Source organism: Bubalus bubalis, chromosome 5, assembly GCF_019923935.1.
Source record: "Bubalus bubalis isolate 160015118507 breed Murrah chromosome 5, NDDB_SH_1, whole genome shotgun sequence".
In the NCBI taxonomy this organism is placed as follows: domain Eukaryota; kingdom Metazoa; phylum Chordata; class Mammalia; order Artiodactyla; family Bovidae; genus Bubalus; species Bubalus bubalis.
The window spans coordinates 66,035,860-66,052,486 of NC_059161.1; the positions used below are offsets into that span (position 1 = coordinate 66,035,860).

The 16,627-nt window shown below is 36.7% G+C and overlaps 1 protein-coding gene across 4 annotated transcripts in view; it reads right to left on the reverse strand.

The window, feature by feature from the left end:
- BRINP3 (BMP/retinoic acid inducible neural specific 3) overlaps positions 1 to 16,627 on the reverse strand; it is a 482,278-nt gene that overhangs the window by 349,038 nt on the left and 116,613 nt on the right. The window lies entirely within an intron of this gene.

The following is a 16,627-nucleotide window of genomic DNA, read 5'->3' on the forward strand; positions in this document are numbered from 1 at the left end:
ACAGACAACAAAACCTACCATCGTAGGAAAAAAACAATAAATTGCTCAAGTTTACATAATTAGTAAATAAAGAGGCACGACATTAAAGTCTAGGCTTATTTCTATCATCCTCTCTTATAAAAAATTTTTTAATTTTTCTCATTATAATATAAATCTACAAAGTTAGGATAGTAAATTTAATTATCCTCATTTTTTTAATCAATGAGAAGTATGAACTTCAAACATATCTGATGATCTGTTCAGGGTTTCACTGGTAAGTGGCAGAGTCATGACTGGGGTTCATGTCTCAAGTGCTGCCTAAGTCAGGTGGCTTGCCTTCCCATTATAAAATTAGCTTTATATTTCTTCCTTTATCTATTTACTTAAATATACTATTTAAAAAACTTTGTGGGTTGGTCCTGGCTTCTCCTTTTGGCAATAATTTGTTTCCTTGACCTTTTCCTCCACCAAAAACACACTGATGACACACACAACCTTCTCAGCACCTGGATCAGTACAAGCTTTTGAGGACCACAAACCATTAATTTCAATTATGGGCCAAGCCAGCCCTGAGCTTCAGAAACAGCACTTGTATTATTTTTATTGTAGGACATGACTATCATTAACTAATTTAAAGGGAAATAAAGATGAAAACATAACATAAACATGTATTTATGTCTTATTTCTGTTTTTATATATTAATATCTGTAAATTCACTGGATCTTTAAAATTTTGCTTTCCTGGTGACTCAGCAGTAAAAAAAAATCCACCTCCCAGTACGGGAGGTGTACCTTCAATCCCTGGATCAGGTAGATGCCCTGGAGAAGGAAATGGCAACCCACTCCAGTATTCTTGCCTGGAGAATTCCATGGACAGAGGAACCTGGTGAGCATGGGGTCACAAAAGAATAAGACACAACTGGGTAACTAAAAAACAACAAAAAAGGTCTAAGTTTATTGGATCTTTAAAATTTTAACTGGTCAAGTACATGTATACCAATGACCTTGAGTTTTACTTTTAACCACCTTCCTTTTTAGCCTCAATTATATGAAAATATTCATAACCTTCAATCAGAGAGCCATTAAATATCAAATAATAATAATGGAAATGAGTGGCAGTGAATAGCATATTTTTCATTAAACCCATCAGCTAATTCTCATTCATCTTCCAAGCCAATTTCATTCAACACACACTGATATCTTGTAGGTTCCTAGGCATATGGATTGTACTTATTTCCGAGACAATTTCAATATTCTTTTCATTTTCTTACAGATAATATGTGGAAATTAACGTCTTCAGATTTTATGTGGAAATTTTCATGTTAAAAAGTTCTATACTAAGTTTTAATCCTCTGGGTAAAGCTTATGGTGTGCAAATTTGAAAATACAAAGGAAGAGATAATCACAAGTGACAGAAAATTATGTGTTCATATACAAAACATAAATACAGGTACTGCCTAAGACCATTTACAGCTTGCAGAGAATATGTGTGACAACACATTTTCTCTTTTAATATGAACTGCTTTGTTTTAAAATATTTCACACTTCAGGAAGCCTTAAAATTTCCTTACAATGAACTCTCCAGTTTCATTTACCCTTTCCATTGACATAAATTTAAAATCAGAAAGAAGAAAAAAAGAGATGCATGTACATACTTCTAAAAAATCTTGAGTTGTTGTTTCTAAAATTTTCAATCCTCCCAAATTTTCCTAATTACTTTGTAGTTAGGAATCCTGTCACATCTTTCCTTGTCCACAAACTGGGATTTACATTCTCCCTCCCAATACACCATCATCAATGAAAACATTGTTTTGGGTTCCCGGGGCATATTCAACTACTGAGAAAATGTGAAATGTGTACTCACTTCAGGAGTCCAGTCCTTACTAACTCATACTTCAGCTTAGTAGTGTAATATGTTTAAAAAACTAACTACAAATTTCTGCAAAAGATTGCCCTGAGCCAGGATTTATTTATTTAAAAAGCAGGGAGTGTGGCACTAACTTTTTTTTTTTTTTTTAATCTTCCTGAGAAAAGAACAGCCTACTTTTGGCAAATGCTGAAGCTAAGTACATGTTTATTCAATTTTTTTGTCCTTTTAAAATATGCCCTTCAAAGTTGTCCTTTATTTAACAGTTCAAAAGCCCTTCTAATGAATTTCACTGACTTTCACATATTAAAAATGTCCCAGTATTATATATTTCCTTTGACAAAATCAGCAGCCACTGACTTGGCCACAGAACAGTTCCAGCACGTCTGTCCAGGTTGTGAAGTCCAAATGCATGTGCCTCATTCTGGATCTTGAGGTTCAAGTTGTGTCTGTGACTCACCCCAACCCAAGCCAGGCCGAGCGAATACTGCAGCCATTCCAATTCACTGAAGTCATGTGGACCCAGCCTCGTTCTGAATTTCCTCAAGTGCTTTCATCACTTGGATTTGGCAAACTGACAGCTCAGAATAGATACAGTATTGATTTGTGTCTTCTCAGTGGTGCAGGTGGAACAGGGAAATGAAAGGAGGCTCTTGAAATTAGTAGATTGGCATGCATCCATCCCTGGGATGGATCCCATTTTTTTTTCCCCTATTCATCTCATTTTGACCAGGAAAATATCTAACTGGGTGCTTTGTATGAGGCCCTTCACAAAGTAATTCCCTTGGTGGTTTTGTTTTTATATTTTTAGTGGGCCATGAGACTCAGGAGAGTCTCAGTTTCTTGTTAAGTGTAAAAATAACAGTAAAACCTGACTTCTGATTAATTGAAGACATTATTCCCTAACTTAGGATTGTACTAATATGGCATTTATAATTATGAGCACACTGAGAAGGAAGAAAATATTGTGATTAAGTTGTGACATTATATATTTATTATAAAACTGCAGTTACCTTTGAACTATAAACCTCTTAGGATAAGCTGCTGCTGCTGCTAAGTCGCTTCAGTCGTGTCCGACTCTGTGCGACCCCATAGACGGCAGCCCACCAGGCTCCCCTGCCCTGGGATTCTCCAGGCAAGAACACTGGAGTGGGTTGCCATTTCCTTCTCCAATGCATGAAAGTGGAAAGTGAAAGTGAAGTCACTCAGTCGTGTCCAACTCCTAGCGACGCGGTGGACTGCAGCCTACCAGGCTCCTCCGTCCATGGGATTTGCCAGGCAAGATTACTGGAGTGGGTTGCCATTGCCTTCTCCTAGTAAGTCCTAAATGTTTTCTCTGACTCCCTACAAATTTCTAGAGAATAATGAACTTTGTATCAATTATGTGAGATTTGTATCTGTTAGCAATTTTAGTATATATTTTATAGTATTAGAGAGTAAATCACTGTTTTGTTATTGAGGAAAATAAAGCATGAATACTGAAATAAATTTGAATCATATAGCCTTGGGAACATGCCCTAGCTCTTCCATTATACATATACTTACCATGAAAAAATTACTCACAATTTCCAAACTTTCTTTCCCTTGATTTCTTTATTGTGAAAATAAGAACACTGAGTTCAAAGGATAATGTGATACCTAATATTTGTGAAGAGGTACTTCTTAAATTGTTAATAAATAGATATTAACTATGATTCATTCTTACAGGTAACCACTAAACTCTCCTAAATTGTATAGATTAATAAAATAATACTATGAATTATTAATTTGTTACTAGGTGCAAGTTGTTGTTATAACTATTTTTCATGTATCAATTCATTCAGTCATTACATCAAGATCATGAAGTAGTTATAGTTATCCCAATTTTGCAAACGAGGAAATTGAAGCACAGAACAATTAAGTAACATCACACACATAGCAAATAATGGGGCTAAGATTCAAATCTCAGGTACCAATATCCAGAATCTTTGTTTTAACTTGGTCACTACACTTTAATGCATTTCCATTATATATTAATTTTCAAAATAAAATTACATTTCCTAAAAAGAAAACTGTATTGTCATTGCTTCTCTTATATATTTTGTAAGAAAAAAATAATACAAAACCTAAGACTGAGGTTCTCTGTTACTTAGTAACTCCAAGGCTCCAGGAAGTATTGCAGTTACAACTGGAATTTCAACATACAATTATTGTTACTATGAGGATAAAGAAATTCATTTTTCTGGTAAAGTATGATTGTGATATTTAGTGTAAAAGTGTACTTTTCACACAGAAAATGTTTAAAATATTTGTGCACTGATAATTAAATGATGTTCAAAGGGAGGTTTATCTGACAGAGAAGGAAGTACAATATTAATCATTGACATCACTGAGTAACAAGAATATGAATATGTCATTTTTTATCAATATATAATTCTCAGAAAATGAAATACATTTGTATATAGCTACTCTTCCATATGTGGGAAAACAAAGATGATTGAGTTAAGCATAAATTTACAAAGGCATAACTTTCCTTTAGGTTAATAGTGAAATATTAGCTTATGCTTAGCATTATACCTGTTCTTCCCTTTAAACTGATACACTGTGATTCAGGACTGGTTTGACTGCCTCTAACTTTCTGATAAATTAAACTCTTGGTTCTCATATACTCAATCCTAGAATTCTCTTTGTGGGAGGGTCGAAAACAACATGCTATCATTAGTAGCATCCTTAACTGGCTTAAGGGAGTACAGGGGTCAGAGACTCTTGAAACACAAGTAGTCAGCTCTAAAGTAGTCACCTCATCAGTATGTGAAAAGATCATATCATTCCACATTATTGACGAAATGCTGCTGCTGCTGCTGCTAAGTCGCTTCAGTCATGTCCGACTCTGTGTGACCCCATAGACGGCAGCCCACCAGGCTCTGCCGTCCCTGGGATTCTCCAGGCAAGAACACTGGAGTGGGTTGCCATTGCCTTCTCCATTGTGTGAAAGTGAAAAGTGAAAGTGAAAGTGAAGTCGCGTCCCCATGGACTGCAGCCTACCAGGCTCCTCCATTCATGGGATTTTCTAGGCAAGAGTACTGGAGTGGCTTGCCATTGCCTTCTCCTCTTGACCTCAAATTCCTTTTACATTGCTTTAGAATTCCTTTCTTTTTACTAGAATTTTTATTTCTATGCTATCAGAAGAGGGTCACATAAAAGTGGCCATGAAAATCAGATATTAAAAAATAGAAGACTGAGGCTTTAAGTTTTACATGAAATAGGAAATAGAAAGCTTAATTTTTGCAAAAAGAAATGCAGAGACAAATGAATTACAAATCAGTTCTAGGAAAATCAAGCATTAAATGTCATTTCTTATTTTAAGTAATGAAAACTGAAAACTCTGATCTACATCAATATAATTAAACGTTTCCCCACTGTAAAGATTTAATGGACTCTAGTAAAATATTTCTGGAGAGAAATTTCACATATATACCAAATATTGTTTGATTTTAACATAAATATTTTATATCCCCCAAAGTTCACCTTCAGGGACTTAGTCTACAAAATTAATGAGACAATTTGCATATGCCTAAGTATAAAAATAATAGTTCTTAGTCATTCAGACACTACTATAAGCTTCTTTGGGTATTCTTACTTTATCCACACCTCAACTCTATGAAACGGGTACTTTACTATATTCTTTTATCATTAGCAACATGAAGCTTAACATAATTTAAGTATTTCACGGAGCAACCTGAATTAAAATTTAAGCAATGTGATTCCAAACCACTATATCACGATGGCTATAATTTTGTAATGGACTTTTTGTATCATCTTTAAAAGTTTTTTTTTTTTTTTTTTAAACTTAGAAACACAGGTGATAAAAGATTGACAAAATAATGACTCATCCTTTCAGTAAAAGTTCACTTCAGTTCAGGCACTCAGTTGTGTTCAACTCTTTGTGACCCCATGGACTGCAGCAAGCCAAGCCTCCCTGTCCATCACCAACTCCAGGAGTTTACTCAAACTCATGTCCATTGAGTCTGTGATGCCATCCAACCATCTCATGCTCTGTCATCCCCTTCCCTTCCCGCCTTCAATCTTTCTCAGAATCAGGGTCTTTTCAAATGAGTCAGGTCTTCGCATCAGGTGGCCAAAGTATTGGAGTTTCAGCTTCAGCATCACTCCTCCCAATGAATATTTCAGGACTGATTTCCTTTAAGATAGACTGAGTGGATCTCCTTGCAGTCAAGGGACTCTCCAACACCACTGTTCAAAAGCATCAATTCTTCGGTGCTCAGCTTTCTTTATAGTCCAACTCTCACATCCATAGGAAATGGCAAACCACTCCAGTGTTCTTGCCTGGAGAATCCCAGGGCTGGGAGAGCCTGGTGGGCTGCTGTCTATGGGGTTGCACAGAGTTGGACACGACTGAAGTGACTTAGCAATCACATCCATACATGACTACTGGAAAAACCATAGCCTTGACTAGAGAGAACTTTCTTGGAAAAGCAATGTCTCTGCTTTTTAATTTGCTGTCTAGGTTGGTCATAACTGTTTTTCCAAGAAGTAAGCATCTTTTAAATTCATGGCTGCAATCACCATCTGCAGTGATTTTGGAGCCCCAAAAAATAAAGTCTGCCACTGTTTCCACTGTTTCTCCATCTATTTGCCGTGAAGTGATAGGACCAGATGCCATGATTTTAGCTTTCTGAATGTTGAGTTTTAAGCCAACTTTTTCACTCTCCTGTTTCACTTTCATCAAGAGGCTCTTTAGCTCTTCTTCACTTTTTGCCATAAGGGTGGTATCACCTGCATATCTGAGGTTATTGATATTTCTCCTGGCAATCTTGATTCCAGCTTGTGGTTCATCCAGCACAGTGTTTCTCATGATGTTCTCTGAATATAAGTTAAATGAGAAGGCTGACAATATACAGCCTTGATGTACTCTTTTGCCAATTTGGAACCAGTCTGTTATTCCATGTCCAGTTCTAGTCATTGCTTCCTGACCTGCATACATATTTCTCAACAGACAGGTCAGGTGGCCTGTATTCCCATCTCTTTAAGAATTTTCCACAGTTTGTTGTGATAAACAAGTCAAAGGCTTTGGCATAGTTACTAAAGCAGAAGTAGATGTTTTTCTGGAACTCTCTTGTTTTTTCTATGATCCGATGGATGTTGGCAATTTGATCTCTGGTACCTCTGCCTTTTCTAAATCCCTCTTGAACATTTGGAAGTTCATGGTTCACATGTTGTTGAAGCCTGGCTTAGAGAATTTTGAGCATCACTTCACTAGCATGTGAGATGAGTGCAACTGTGTGGTAGTTTGAGCATTCTTTGGCATTGCCTTTCTTTGGGATTGGAATGAAAACTGACCCTTTCCAGTCCTGTGGTCACTGCTGAGTTTTCCAAATTTGCTGGTATATTGAGTGAAGCACTTTCACAGCATCATCTTTCAGGATTTGAAATAACTCAACTGGGATTCTATCAGCTCCACTAGCTTTGTTTGTAGTGATGCTTCCTTAAGCCCACTCCACTTTGCATTCCAAGATGTCTGGCTCTAGGTGAGTCATCATCCCATCCTGATTATCTGTATCATAAAGATCTTTTTTTGTATAGTTTATTTCTGTGCATTCTTGCCACCTCTTCATAATATCTTCTCCTTCTGTTAGGTCCATATCATTTTTGTCTTTATTGTGCCCATCTTTGCATGAAATGTTCCCTTGGTATCTCTAATTTTCTTGAAGAGATCTCTAGTCTTTCCCATTCTATTGTTTTCCTCTATTTCTTTGCACTGATTACTGAGGAAGGCTTTCTTATATCTCCTTGCTATTCTTTGAAACTCTGCATTCAAATGGGTGTATCTTTCCTTTTCTGCTTTGCTTTTCACTTCTTTTCACAGCTATTTGTAAGGCCTCCTCAGACAGACATTTTGCTTTCTTCCATTTCGTTTTCTTGAGGTTGGTCTTGATCCCTGTCTCCTGTACAAGATCATTAACTTCCATCCACAGTACTTCAGGCACTCTATAAAATCTAATCTCGTGATTCTATTTCTCACTTCCACTGTATAATCATAAGGGATTTGATTTAGATCATACCCGAATGGTCTAGTGGTTTTCCCTGCTGCTGCTAAGTCTCTTCAGTTGTGTCCGACTCTGTGTGACCCCATAGATGGCAGCCCACCAGGCTCCCCCGCCCTGGGATTCTCCAGGCAAGAACACTGGAGTGGGTTGCCATTTCCTTCTCCAATGCATGAAAGTGAAAAGTGAAAGTGAAGTCGCTCAGTCATGTCTGACTCTTAGTGACCCCATGGACTGCAGCCTATCAGGCTCCTCCGTCTATGGGATTTTCCAGGCAAGAGTACTGGGGTGGGGTGCCATTCCCTACTTTCTTCAATTTAAGTCTGATTTTGGCCATAAGGAGTTCATGATATGAGCCACAGTCAGTTCCAGTCTTCTATTTGCTGACTGTATAGAGCTTCTCCATCTTTGGCTAGAAAGAACATAATCAATCTGATTTTGGTGTTGCCCATCTGTTGATGTCCATGTATAGAGTCTTTAGGAATGAGTTAACTAAAATGGACTGGAATGGGTGAATTTAACTCTGATGATCATTATATCTGCTACTGTGGGCAAGAATCCCTTAGAAGAAATGGAGTAGCCCTTATAGTCAACAAAAGAGTCCGAAATGCAGTGCTTGGATGCAATCTCAAAAACAACTGATTGATCCCTATTAGTTTCCAAGGCATTATTCAATATCACAGTAATCCAAGTCTATGCCCTGACCAGTAATGCTGAAGAAGTTGAACAGTTCTATGAAGATCCACATGACCTTCTAGAACTAACACCCCAAAAAGATATCCTTTTCATTATAGGGGACTGGAATACAAAATAGGAAGTCAAGAAATACCTGGAGTAACAGGCAACTTTGGCCTTGGAGTACCGAATGAAGCAGGGCAAAGGCTAATAGAGTTTTGCCAAGAGAACACACTGGTCATAGCAAAAACCCTTTTGGAGCAACACAAGAGAAGACTCTCCACATGGACATCACCAGATGGCCAACACTGAAATCAGTACAAGTTATGCGACTATTACAGCAAATGATATAGTTCTATATTCTTTGACATGGGAATGTGTTCAAGGTATGTTTTCCAGTAATGAAAAAATTATTTTAAAATCAATTCTATAGCAAGAAGTATTTTTTAATGTCTAAATAAAGATATATATTCAAAATGTGATAATAGACAGTTGAAAATATTTACAGTAATTATATGTGGAAGACATTCCTTACAGTTTTTTTTTTAATTTTTACATATTAATTTTTTTTTATTTTTTTAATTTTATTTTATTTTTAAACTTTACAAAATTATATTAGTTTTGCCAAATATCGAAATGAATCCACCACAGGTATACATGTGTTCCCCATCCTGAACCCTTCTCCCTCCTCCCTCCCCATACCATCCCTCTGGGTCGTCCCAGTGCACCAGCCCCAAGCATCCAGTATCCTTACAGTTTTAATTTTACACTGATCCCTTTAGAAAGACTGATTTGTATGGCTGTAAAGGAAATGGCAACCCACTCCAGTATTCTTGCCTGGAGAATTCCATGGACGGAGGAACCTGGTGGGCTATAGTCCACGGGGTCGCAAAGAGTCGGACACGACTGAGCAAGCGACTTAACTTTAACTTTCTTAAAATGGCTCACTGGATTAGCACTGGAGCTCTGGAGTTGGATACCTGGGTGGTACATCAACTCCACATTTTGAGCGTTGATAACTATTTGAAGAGTTATAATACTGACTTGTCTAAATCTCAAGCTTCCTTTTTTTGTAACATGAAGGTGTTAATAGTATCTAGCCTAGACTTTCATGTGAGCACGCTTAGTCACTTCAGTAGCATAGGACTCTTTGTGACCCCAAGAACTGTAGCCCACCAAGCTCCTCTATAGATGGGATTTTCCAGGCAAGAATATAGGAGTGAGTTGCCATATCCTCCACCAGGGAATCTTCCCAACCCAGGGATTGAATACAGTCTCCTGTGTCTCCTACAATTCAGGTGGATTTTTTACCTGCTGAGCCATCAGGGAAACCCCTTGCCTAGAGTTTCACTAAGGATTAAACGACTATCTAAGTAAGCAGCATACAACTCATATCAGCCAATAATGGCTAGCTATTTCTTAACTATGCTACATGGAGGAAATGATTTTATTAGGTCTTTATTTTTCTTATTCATGCCATCATAAACATTCTTATTTCTTAAAGAAAGAATAACATTGGGACCTATTATTTTGATTTTATAAATGCATTGCAAATACCAATACCATCATTAAGAAATATCACTTCTCAACAATGGCATGAAAAATTAATATTTTTCTGTATCAAGGTTTCTAATAGCCACAGACTTCATCTCTGCTGATCACTGTTATCAGTGAATTGAAGAAGATAATAATGCATGGTCACCAAATTTGGATGTGTGTGTGTGTGTGTGTGTGTATGCTTGCTCAGTCATGTCTGACTCTTTGTAGCCCTCATAGACTATAGACCACAAGGGTCCTCTGTCCATGGAATTTTCCAGGCAAGAATACTAGAGTAGGGTGTCATTGCCAACTAAGGGGGATCTTCCTGACCCAGGGATGGAAACTATGTCTCTTGTGTCACCTGCATTGACAGGCAGAGTCTTTACCACTGCACCACCTGGAAAGCCAATTTAGATATGACATCTAGTTAAGTGATAACTACTTTATTTGACTGATGAATCAAGAATGAGGAGTCATTTGAAAGGCAAAGTTGGCTAAAACCAAATGGTGATATTTAATAAGGATAAATGCAAATTTCTGGATATAATTTCTAGAAATCAATAGTAAAAATTAACAAATGGAGGAACCTTGGCTTGAAAACAGTTCATCTGCCAAAGACCTTGGAGATTTCAGTTAATCAAAGTAAATAATATGACAAACTAGCAGAAGCTAATTTAATCCTAGGTAGCATTAATAGAATTATAGAGTCCTTATCATGGGAATTGATAACCTCACTAATCTCTGCACTGTCAAAGTGAATGTTGAACACTGTTTAATTCTGGATACTAAAATTTAGGAAAGGAAATGAAAACGAGAGGCTATCATTCTTTATTAAAAATGAGGACAGGTCTGTAATTTGAGATGTATGATAATTTTTTCTTTTTTAATTAAAGTATAGTTGATTTATAATATTATATTAGTTTCAAGTATACAACATATTGAATCAATATTTTTATATAACATAATCCCAGCAAACAAAAGTCCAGGACCAGACAGTGGAATTCTACCAAACATATAAAGAAGAATTAATACTTACTCTTAAATTATTCTGAAAATTTGAAGAGGAGGGGCCACTTCCAGATAAATTCTACAAGACTACTATTAAGTTGATATCAAAACCAGGAAAAATACCACAAAAACCCAAGGATAACAGACTGAATATAGTTGCAAAAGTCTTGAAAAAACAGTAGCAAATTATATGAAAATTCTCGAAGAGATCAGGCATGCTTAGAATGAACCTGCATTGTAGGATACCATACCCTCTATTTCATTTTACTGACTATTTTTTCTAAGTCTTGATTTTTACTTATCCTCATCTCACTGGTCTTAAGCATTGGTGTGATACAAGGCTGGGTCTTGACCTCTTTTTGGTTCTGTTGACATTAACCTTTCTGATGACCTTATCTAGCATCATGGCCTTAAAATGCCATCTTTATAATGATGACTTACAAGTTTGTATCTTCAGCTTGCATTTCTTTGCTGGAATTTATGCTGTAATATCTAAATATCTTCTGAATATCTCTACTGGGAAGTCTCACAAATCTTAAACTCAATAAATGAAAATTTAAAATCTTGATTTTCTGCCCCAAAAAACATTATTTTAAATTCCTCCTTTTCTAGGTAAATGACTTCATCTTTGCTCTTACTTAAAGCATTCAGAGCCATCTTTGGCAATTCTCTTTCTCATTTTATCTTCAAATGTATCAATATCTTGCACTGTATGCATGAACTGTCCAGTTCTCACCAAATTCAAGACTATTAATTTGGTCTAACTCACCAACTCTCACTTAGAAAAAGGCAGCAGACTAGAGTTCTTGCTGTGGCCTTTACTTCACTAAGTTAATTCTGAACTCAAAGGTCAGAGTAGTACTTTAAAAAAAAATCTGTTTACACATATATGAATGTACATTAATTATATGCACATATTTAAGTATGTATATAAATATTAAGAGTTGACTAGTAAAAAATAAACCATTCTCCGGTTCAAATGTTCCTTCATAATACAAGTGCAAATAGAGATGGAATAGACATATCTTAGCATAAATCATGAAGGAATCCCTTCTCCATGTGAATTGCTATCAAAATGCTTAGCACATTATATTCCAGTTATATGGAATGCATTTCAGTATCCATAGGAATAAAAAGTCATTCAGTTTGTAGTCAATATCATTTTCTAAGCTCCTCTTATGTTCCAGACACTATAGGGTGCTGGACTGAATAATGTGCCCTAAGAATATATATATTAAGAATATATATCCAGGTCTTAACCTCTGGTACCCATGAATGTGACCTTATTTTGAAAAAGAGTTTTGGAAATGAGGTTCACATGGATTATTATGATTCCAGCGGTTGGTATTCCTATAGCAAGAGAGATATTTGGAGACACGGACATATGAGGAAAATACCATGTGATGACAAAGCCAGTATGTGTTAGTCACTCAGTCATGCCCGACTCTTTGTGACCCCATGGACTGCAGCCCACCAGGCTCCTCTGTCCATGGGATTTTCCAGGCAAGAATACTGGAGTGGGTTGCCATGCCCTCCTCCAGGGGATCTTCCTGACCCAGGGATCGAACCCGAGTCTCCTCCTTGCAGGCAGATTCTTTACCTTCTGAGCCACCAGGGAAGCCCCAACAAAGGCAGAAAGTGAAGCAATTCATCTAACAAGTCAAGGAATACCAAGGAAACCACCAGAATCTATAAGAAGATCAGCTATGTGTTCCTTGTATCTTTCAGAGATAGCATGACACCTTGATTTTGGACTTCTAGGCTCCAGAACTGTAAGTTAATGAACTTCTATTGCTTTATGCCACCCAGTTTGTGATCATTTATTACAAGAGCCCTAGGAAACTAATACAAGTGGTACTAATGATAGAGTGGTAAGAAGTCACAGTCACTATGCTTGGTGAGCAGTGGGAAAAGCCATCAAAGATGAATAATCATCAGCATGCAAACTGTGTTATGAATATACACAGGATGCTACAAGATTATTTAGCAAGGGACAGCAGGAAAAAATTTACTGAACTGAGGCACTGGGCAAGTTCTAGCTTACGTATTTGGCTTTTGAGGGTACTAGGTAAAAGAAGTTGGTGCTTAATGATTGCTGGAATGAAAAATAAATTACTGGTTTAATGTCTGGAGTAGAAATAAGGCAAACTGAGGCCAGAATAATATCATATCCAGAAGAAAACTCTGTGGTTGGTAAAATTTTCTCATAAAGACCAAAAAATGAACTAATTCATAATAAAAATGCAAGTAAAGTACTGGAATAAACAGGCTTCTCTAGTGGCTCAGATAGTAAAGAATCTGCCTACAAAGCAGGAGACCTGGGTTCGATCCCTGGGTCAGGAAGATCCACTGGAATAGGTAATGGCTATCCATTCTTGTCTGGAGAATTTCATGGACAGAGAAGCCTGGTGGGCTATATAGTCCATTGAGTCACATAGAGTTGAACATGACTGACCAACTAACATTTTCATTTCACTTCACCAAGATTTGATATGCTTGTATGTGATAAAATCCTCACCAAAAAGGGAAAATGCATCTAAAACTGTGGTGACCACACCATACTATCCATTCCCTTTATTCCTCTATTTCCCACATTACAGGCAGATTTTTACTGTCTGAGCCACAAGGGAAGCCCTTCTTCTTCCTAATGGAATCTTATTTTTGATCAACTATTTAACCATATACTTTATGGTTCATGAATCTAAAAAAGAAGACTATTTTCATATTTCCAAAAATAGATTTTTATGAACTGACAGCATTACATGCCTTTGCAAATAACTGGTTTATGGACCAAGGTTCAGCTAATTGGTGGAAAAAGGGTCCAAATGGCTGTTTATAAAAAGCAGTTTCATAGGACAAAATTTAGCACAATTATATTGACAGAAAGTACTTTTTCATGAATTGAGAGAGATACACTCCTCTTTTCTGGGAAAATAAAATCATAAGCTTAAATCATATCATTTGGCACATTCGAGCATATTCTTTTCTTTGAAGTATTAACAAGACCTCAATAAATGAATATAGATGTTATTGGAACTGAAATGAACCAGCTGTCAATTGATTTTAGGAATATGAGAATTCTTGGGGATCTTGATATTATTATTATTATATCAAGTGTTATTATTTCGAGCCAAACCTTAATTGGGTTTCACTCAAGAAAAATGGAAGGAGAAGAATTGGAAATAAAACGTATATATATTTCTTTCGATGAATGAGTTTTATTGTCCCTGAGTGCAGAGAAATATGCAGTCATGGGTCAAGAGAGCATTTTGCTGTTTATATTGATAATTGATAGGAGTTGTAACAGCAGGCTTATAAGCTGATAAAAATGTTCCTGTAGAGATGAAATAAACTTCCCAAACCAGCTTTTGGGAGGAAGAAGACATGGATTATTCATCTCTAAAACTTCATACTACCTCACAGTAGTGCTTCATAGTAGACACCTGAAAAAAAAATGTTGAATTTTATTTGTTGATATATAATTGTTAGTCTATACTCAAAGAACTCTTCAAGAAAATTAGAGATACCAAGGGAACATTTCATGCAAAGATGGGCACAATAAAGGACAGAAATAGTAAGGACCTAACAGAAGCAGAAAATATTAAGAAGAGGTGGCAAGAATACACAGAACTATACAAAAAGATCTTAATGACCCAGATAACCACTATGATGTGATCACTCATCTACAGACAGATATCTTGGAGTGAAAAGTCAAGTAGGCCTTACCAATATAATATTGTAAAGTTAAAAAATAAAATAAAATTTTAAAAAAATTTAAAAAAAAGAAGTATTACAGCGAACAAAGCTAATGGAGGTGATGGAATTCCAGCCAAGCTATTTCAAATCCTAAAAGATAATGCTGCAAAAGTAGTGCACTCAATATACCAGCAAATTTGAAAAACTCAGCAGTAGTGACAGGACTGCAAAAGGTCAGTTTTCATTCCAATCTCAAAGAAAGACAATGACAAGATTATTCAGACTACCTCACAATTGCACTTATTTCACATGCTAGCAAAGTAAAATTCAAAATTCTCCAAGCTAGGCTTTAACAGTACGTGAACTGAGAACTTCCAGATGTTCAAGCTGGATTTAGAAAAGGCAGAGGAACCAGAGATCAAATTGCCAACATCCGTTGGGTCATAGAAAAAGCAAGAGAATTCCAAAAACCATCTACTTCTGCTTCATTGATTATGCTATAGTCTTAGACTGTGTGGATCACAACAAACTGTGGAAAATTCTTCAAGAGATGAGAATACCAGACTACCTTACCCGCCTCCTGAGAAACCTGTATGCAGGTCAAGATGCAACAGTTAGAATTGGACATGGAACAACAGACTGGTTCATAATTGGGAAAGGAGTACATCAAGGTTGTATATTGTCTCCATGCTTATTTAACTCATACTCAGAGTACATCATGTGAAATGCCAGGCTGGATGAAACACAGGCTGGAATCAAGATTGTGGGGAGAAATATCAATAACCTCAGATATGCAGAAGACACCACCCTTATGGCAGAAAGCAAAGAGGAACTAAAGAGGCTCTTGACGAAGGTGAAAGAGGACAGTGAAAAAGCTGGCTTAAAACTCAACATTCAAAAACTGAAGACCATGGCATTCTGTCTATCACTTCATGGCAATTAGATGGAGAAACAATGGAAACAGTGACAGACTTTCTTTTCTTGGGCTCCAAAATTACTGCAGATGGTAACTGCAAAGATGCTTGCTTCTTGGATGCAAAGTTATGACAAACCTAGACAGCATATTAAAAAGCAGAGATATTATTTTGCCAGCAAAGTTCCATCTAGTCAAAGCTATGGTTTTTCCCGTAGTCATGTATGGATGTGGGAGTTGGACCATAAAGAATACTGAGCATCAAAGAACTGATGCTTTTGAACTATGGTTCTGGAAAAGACTCTTGAGAGTCCCTTGAACTGCAAGGAGATGAAACCAGTGAATCCTAAAGGAGATCAACCCTGAATATTAATTGAAAGGACTGATACTCAAGCTGAAGCTCCAATACTTTGGTTACCTGATGCAAAGAACTGACTCATTGGGAAAGACCTTGAAGCTGGTAAAGATTGAAGGCACAAGAAAAGGGGACAACAGAGGATGAGATGGTTGGATGGCAACACTGTCTAAGGGACATGAATTTGAGCAGGATCCAGGCAATGTTGAAGGGCAGCGGGGCCTGTCATGCTGCAGTCCATGGTGTCGCAAAGAGTCGGACATGACTAAGCAACTGAACAGGGAATAAAAACTCAGCATGATTAGCATTTGAATTATAAAGAGCATTTATATTATGCCAACAGTACTACAGTAGCAACTTGTCATCATGATGGGCATCTAGTCTTTGATGAACTATTAGAAAACAAAAAAATATATTCATAGAAACCAACAGATTTTAAAATAGATCTTTTTAAACAGAAAGTTGAAAAGATCCAACTGAAGCTTTTAAAACCTTACAGGTTTTTTATGGAGTGTAAGATATAGAAATGTTCTTTCCAGTCACTTTTTCTCC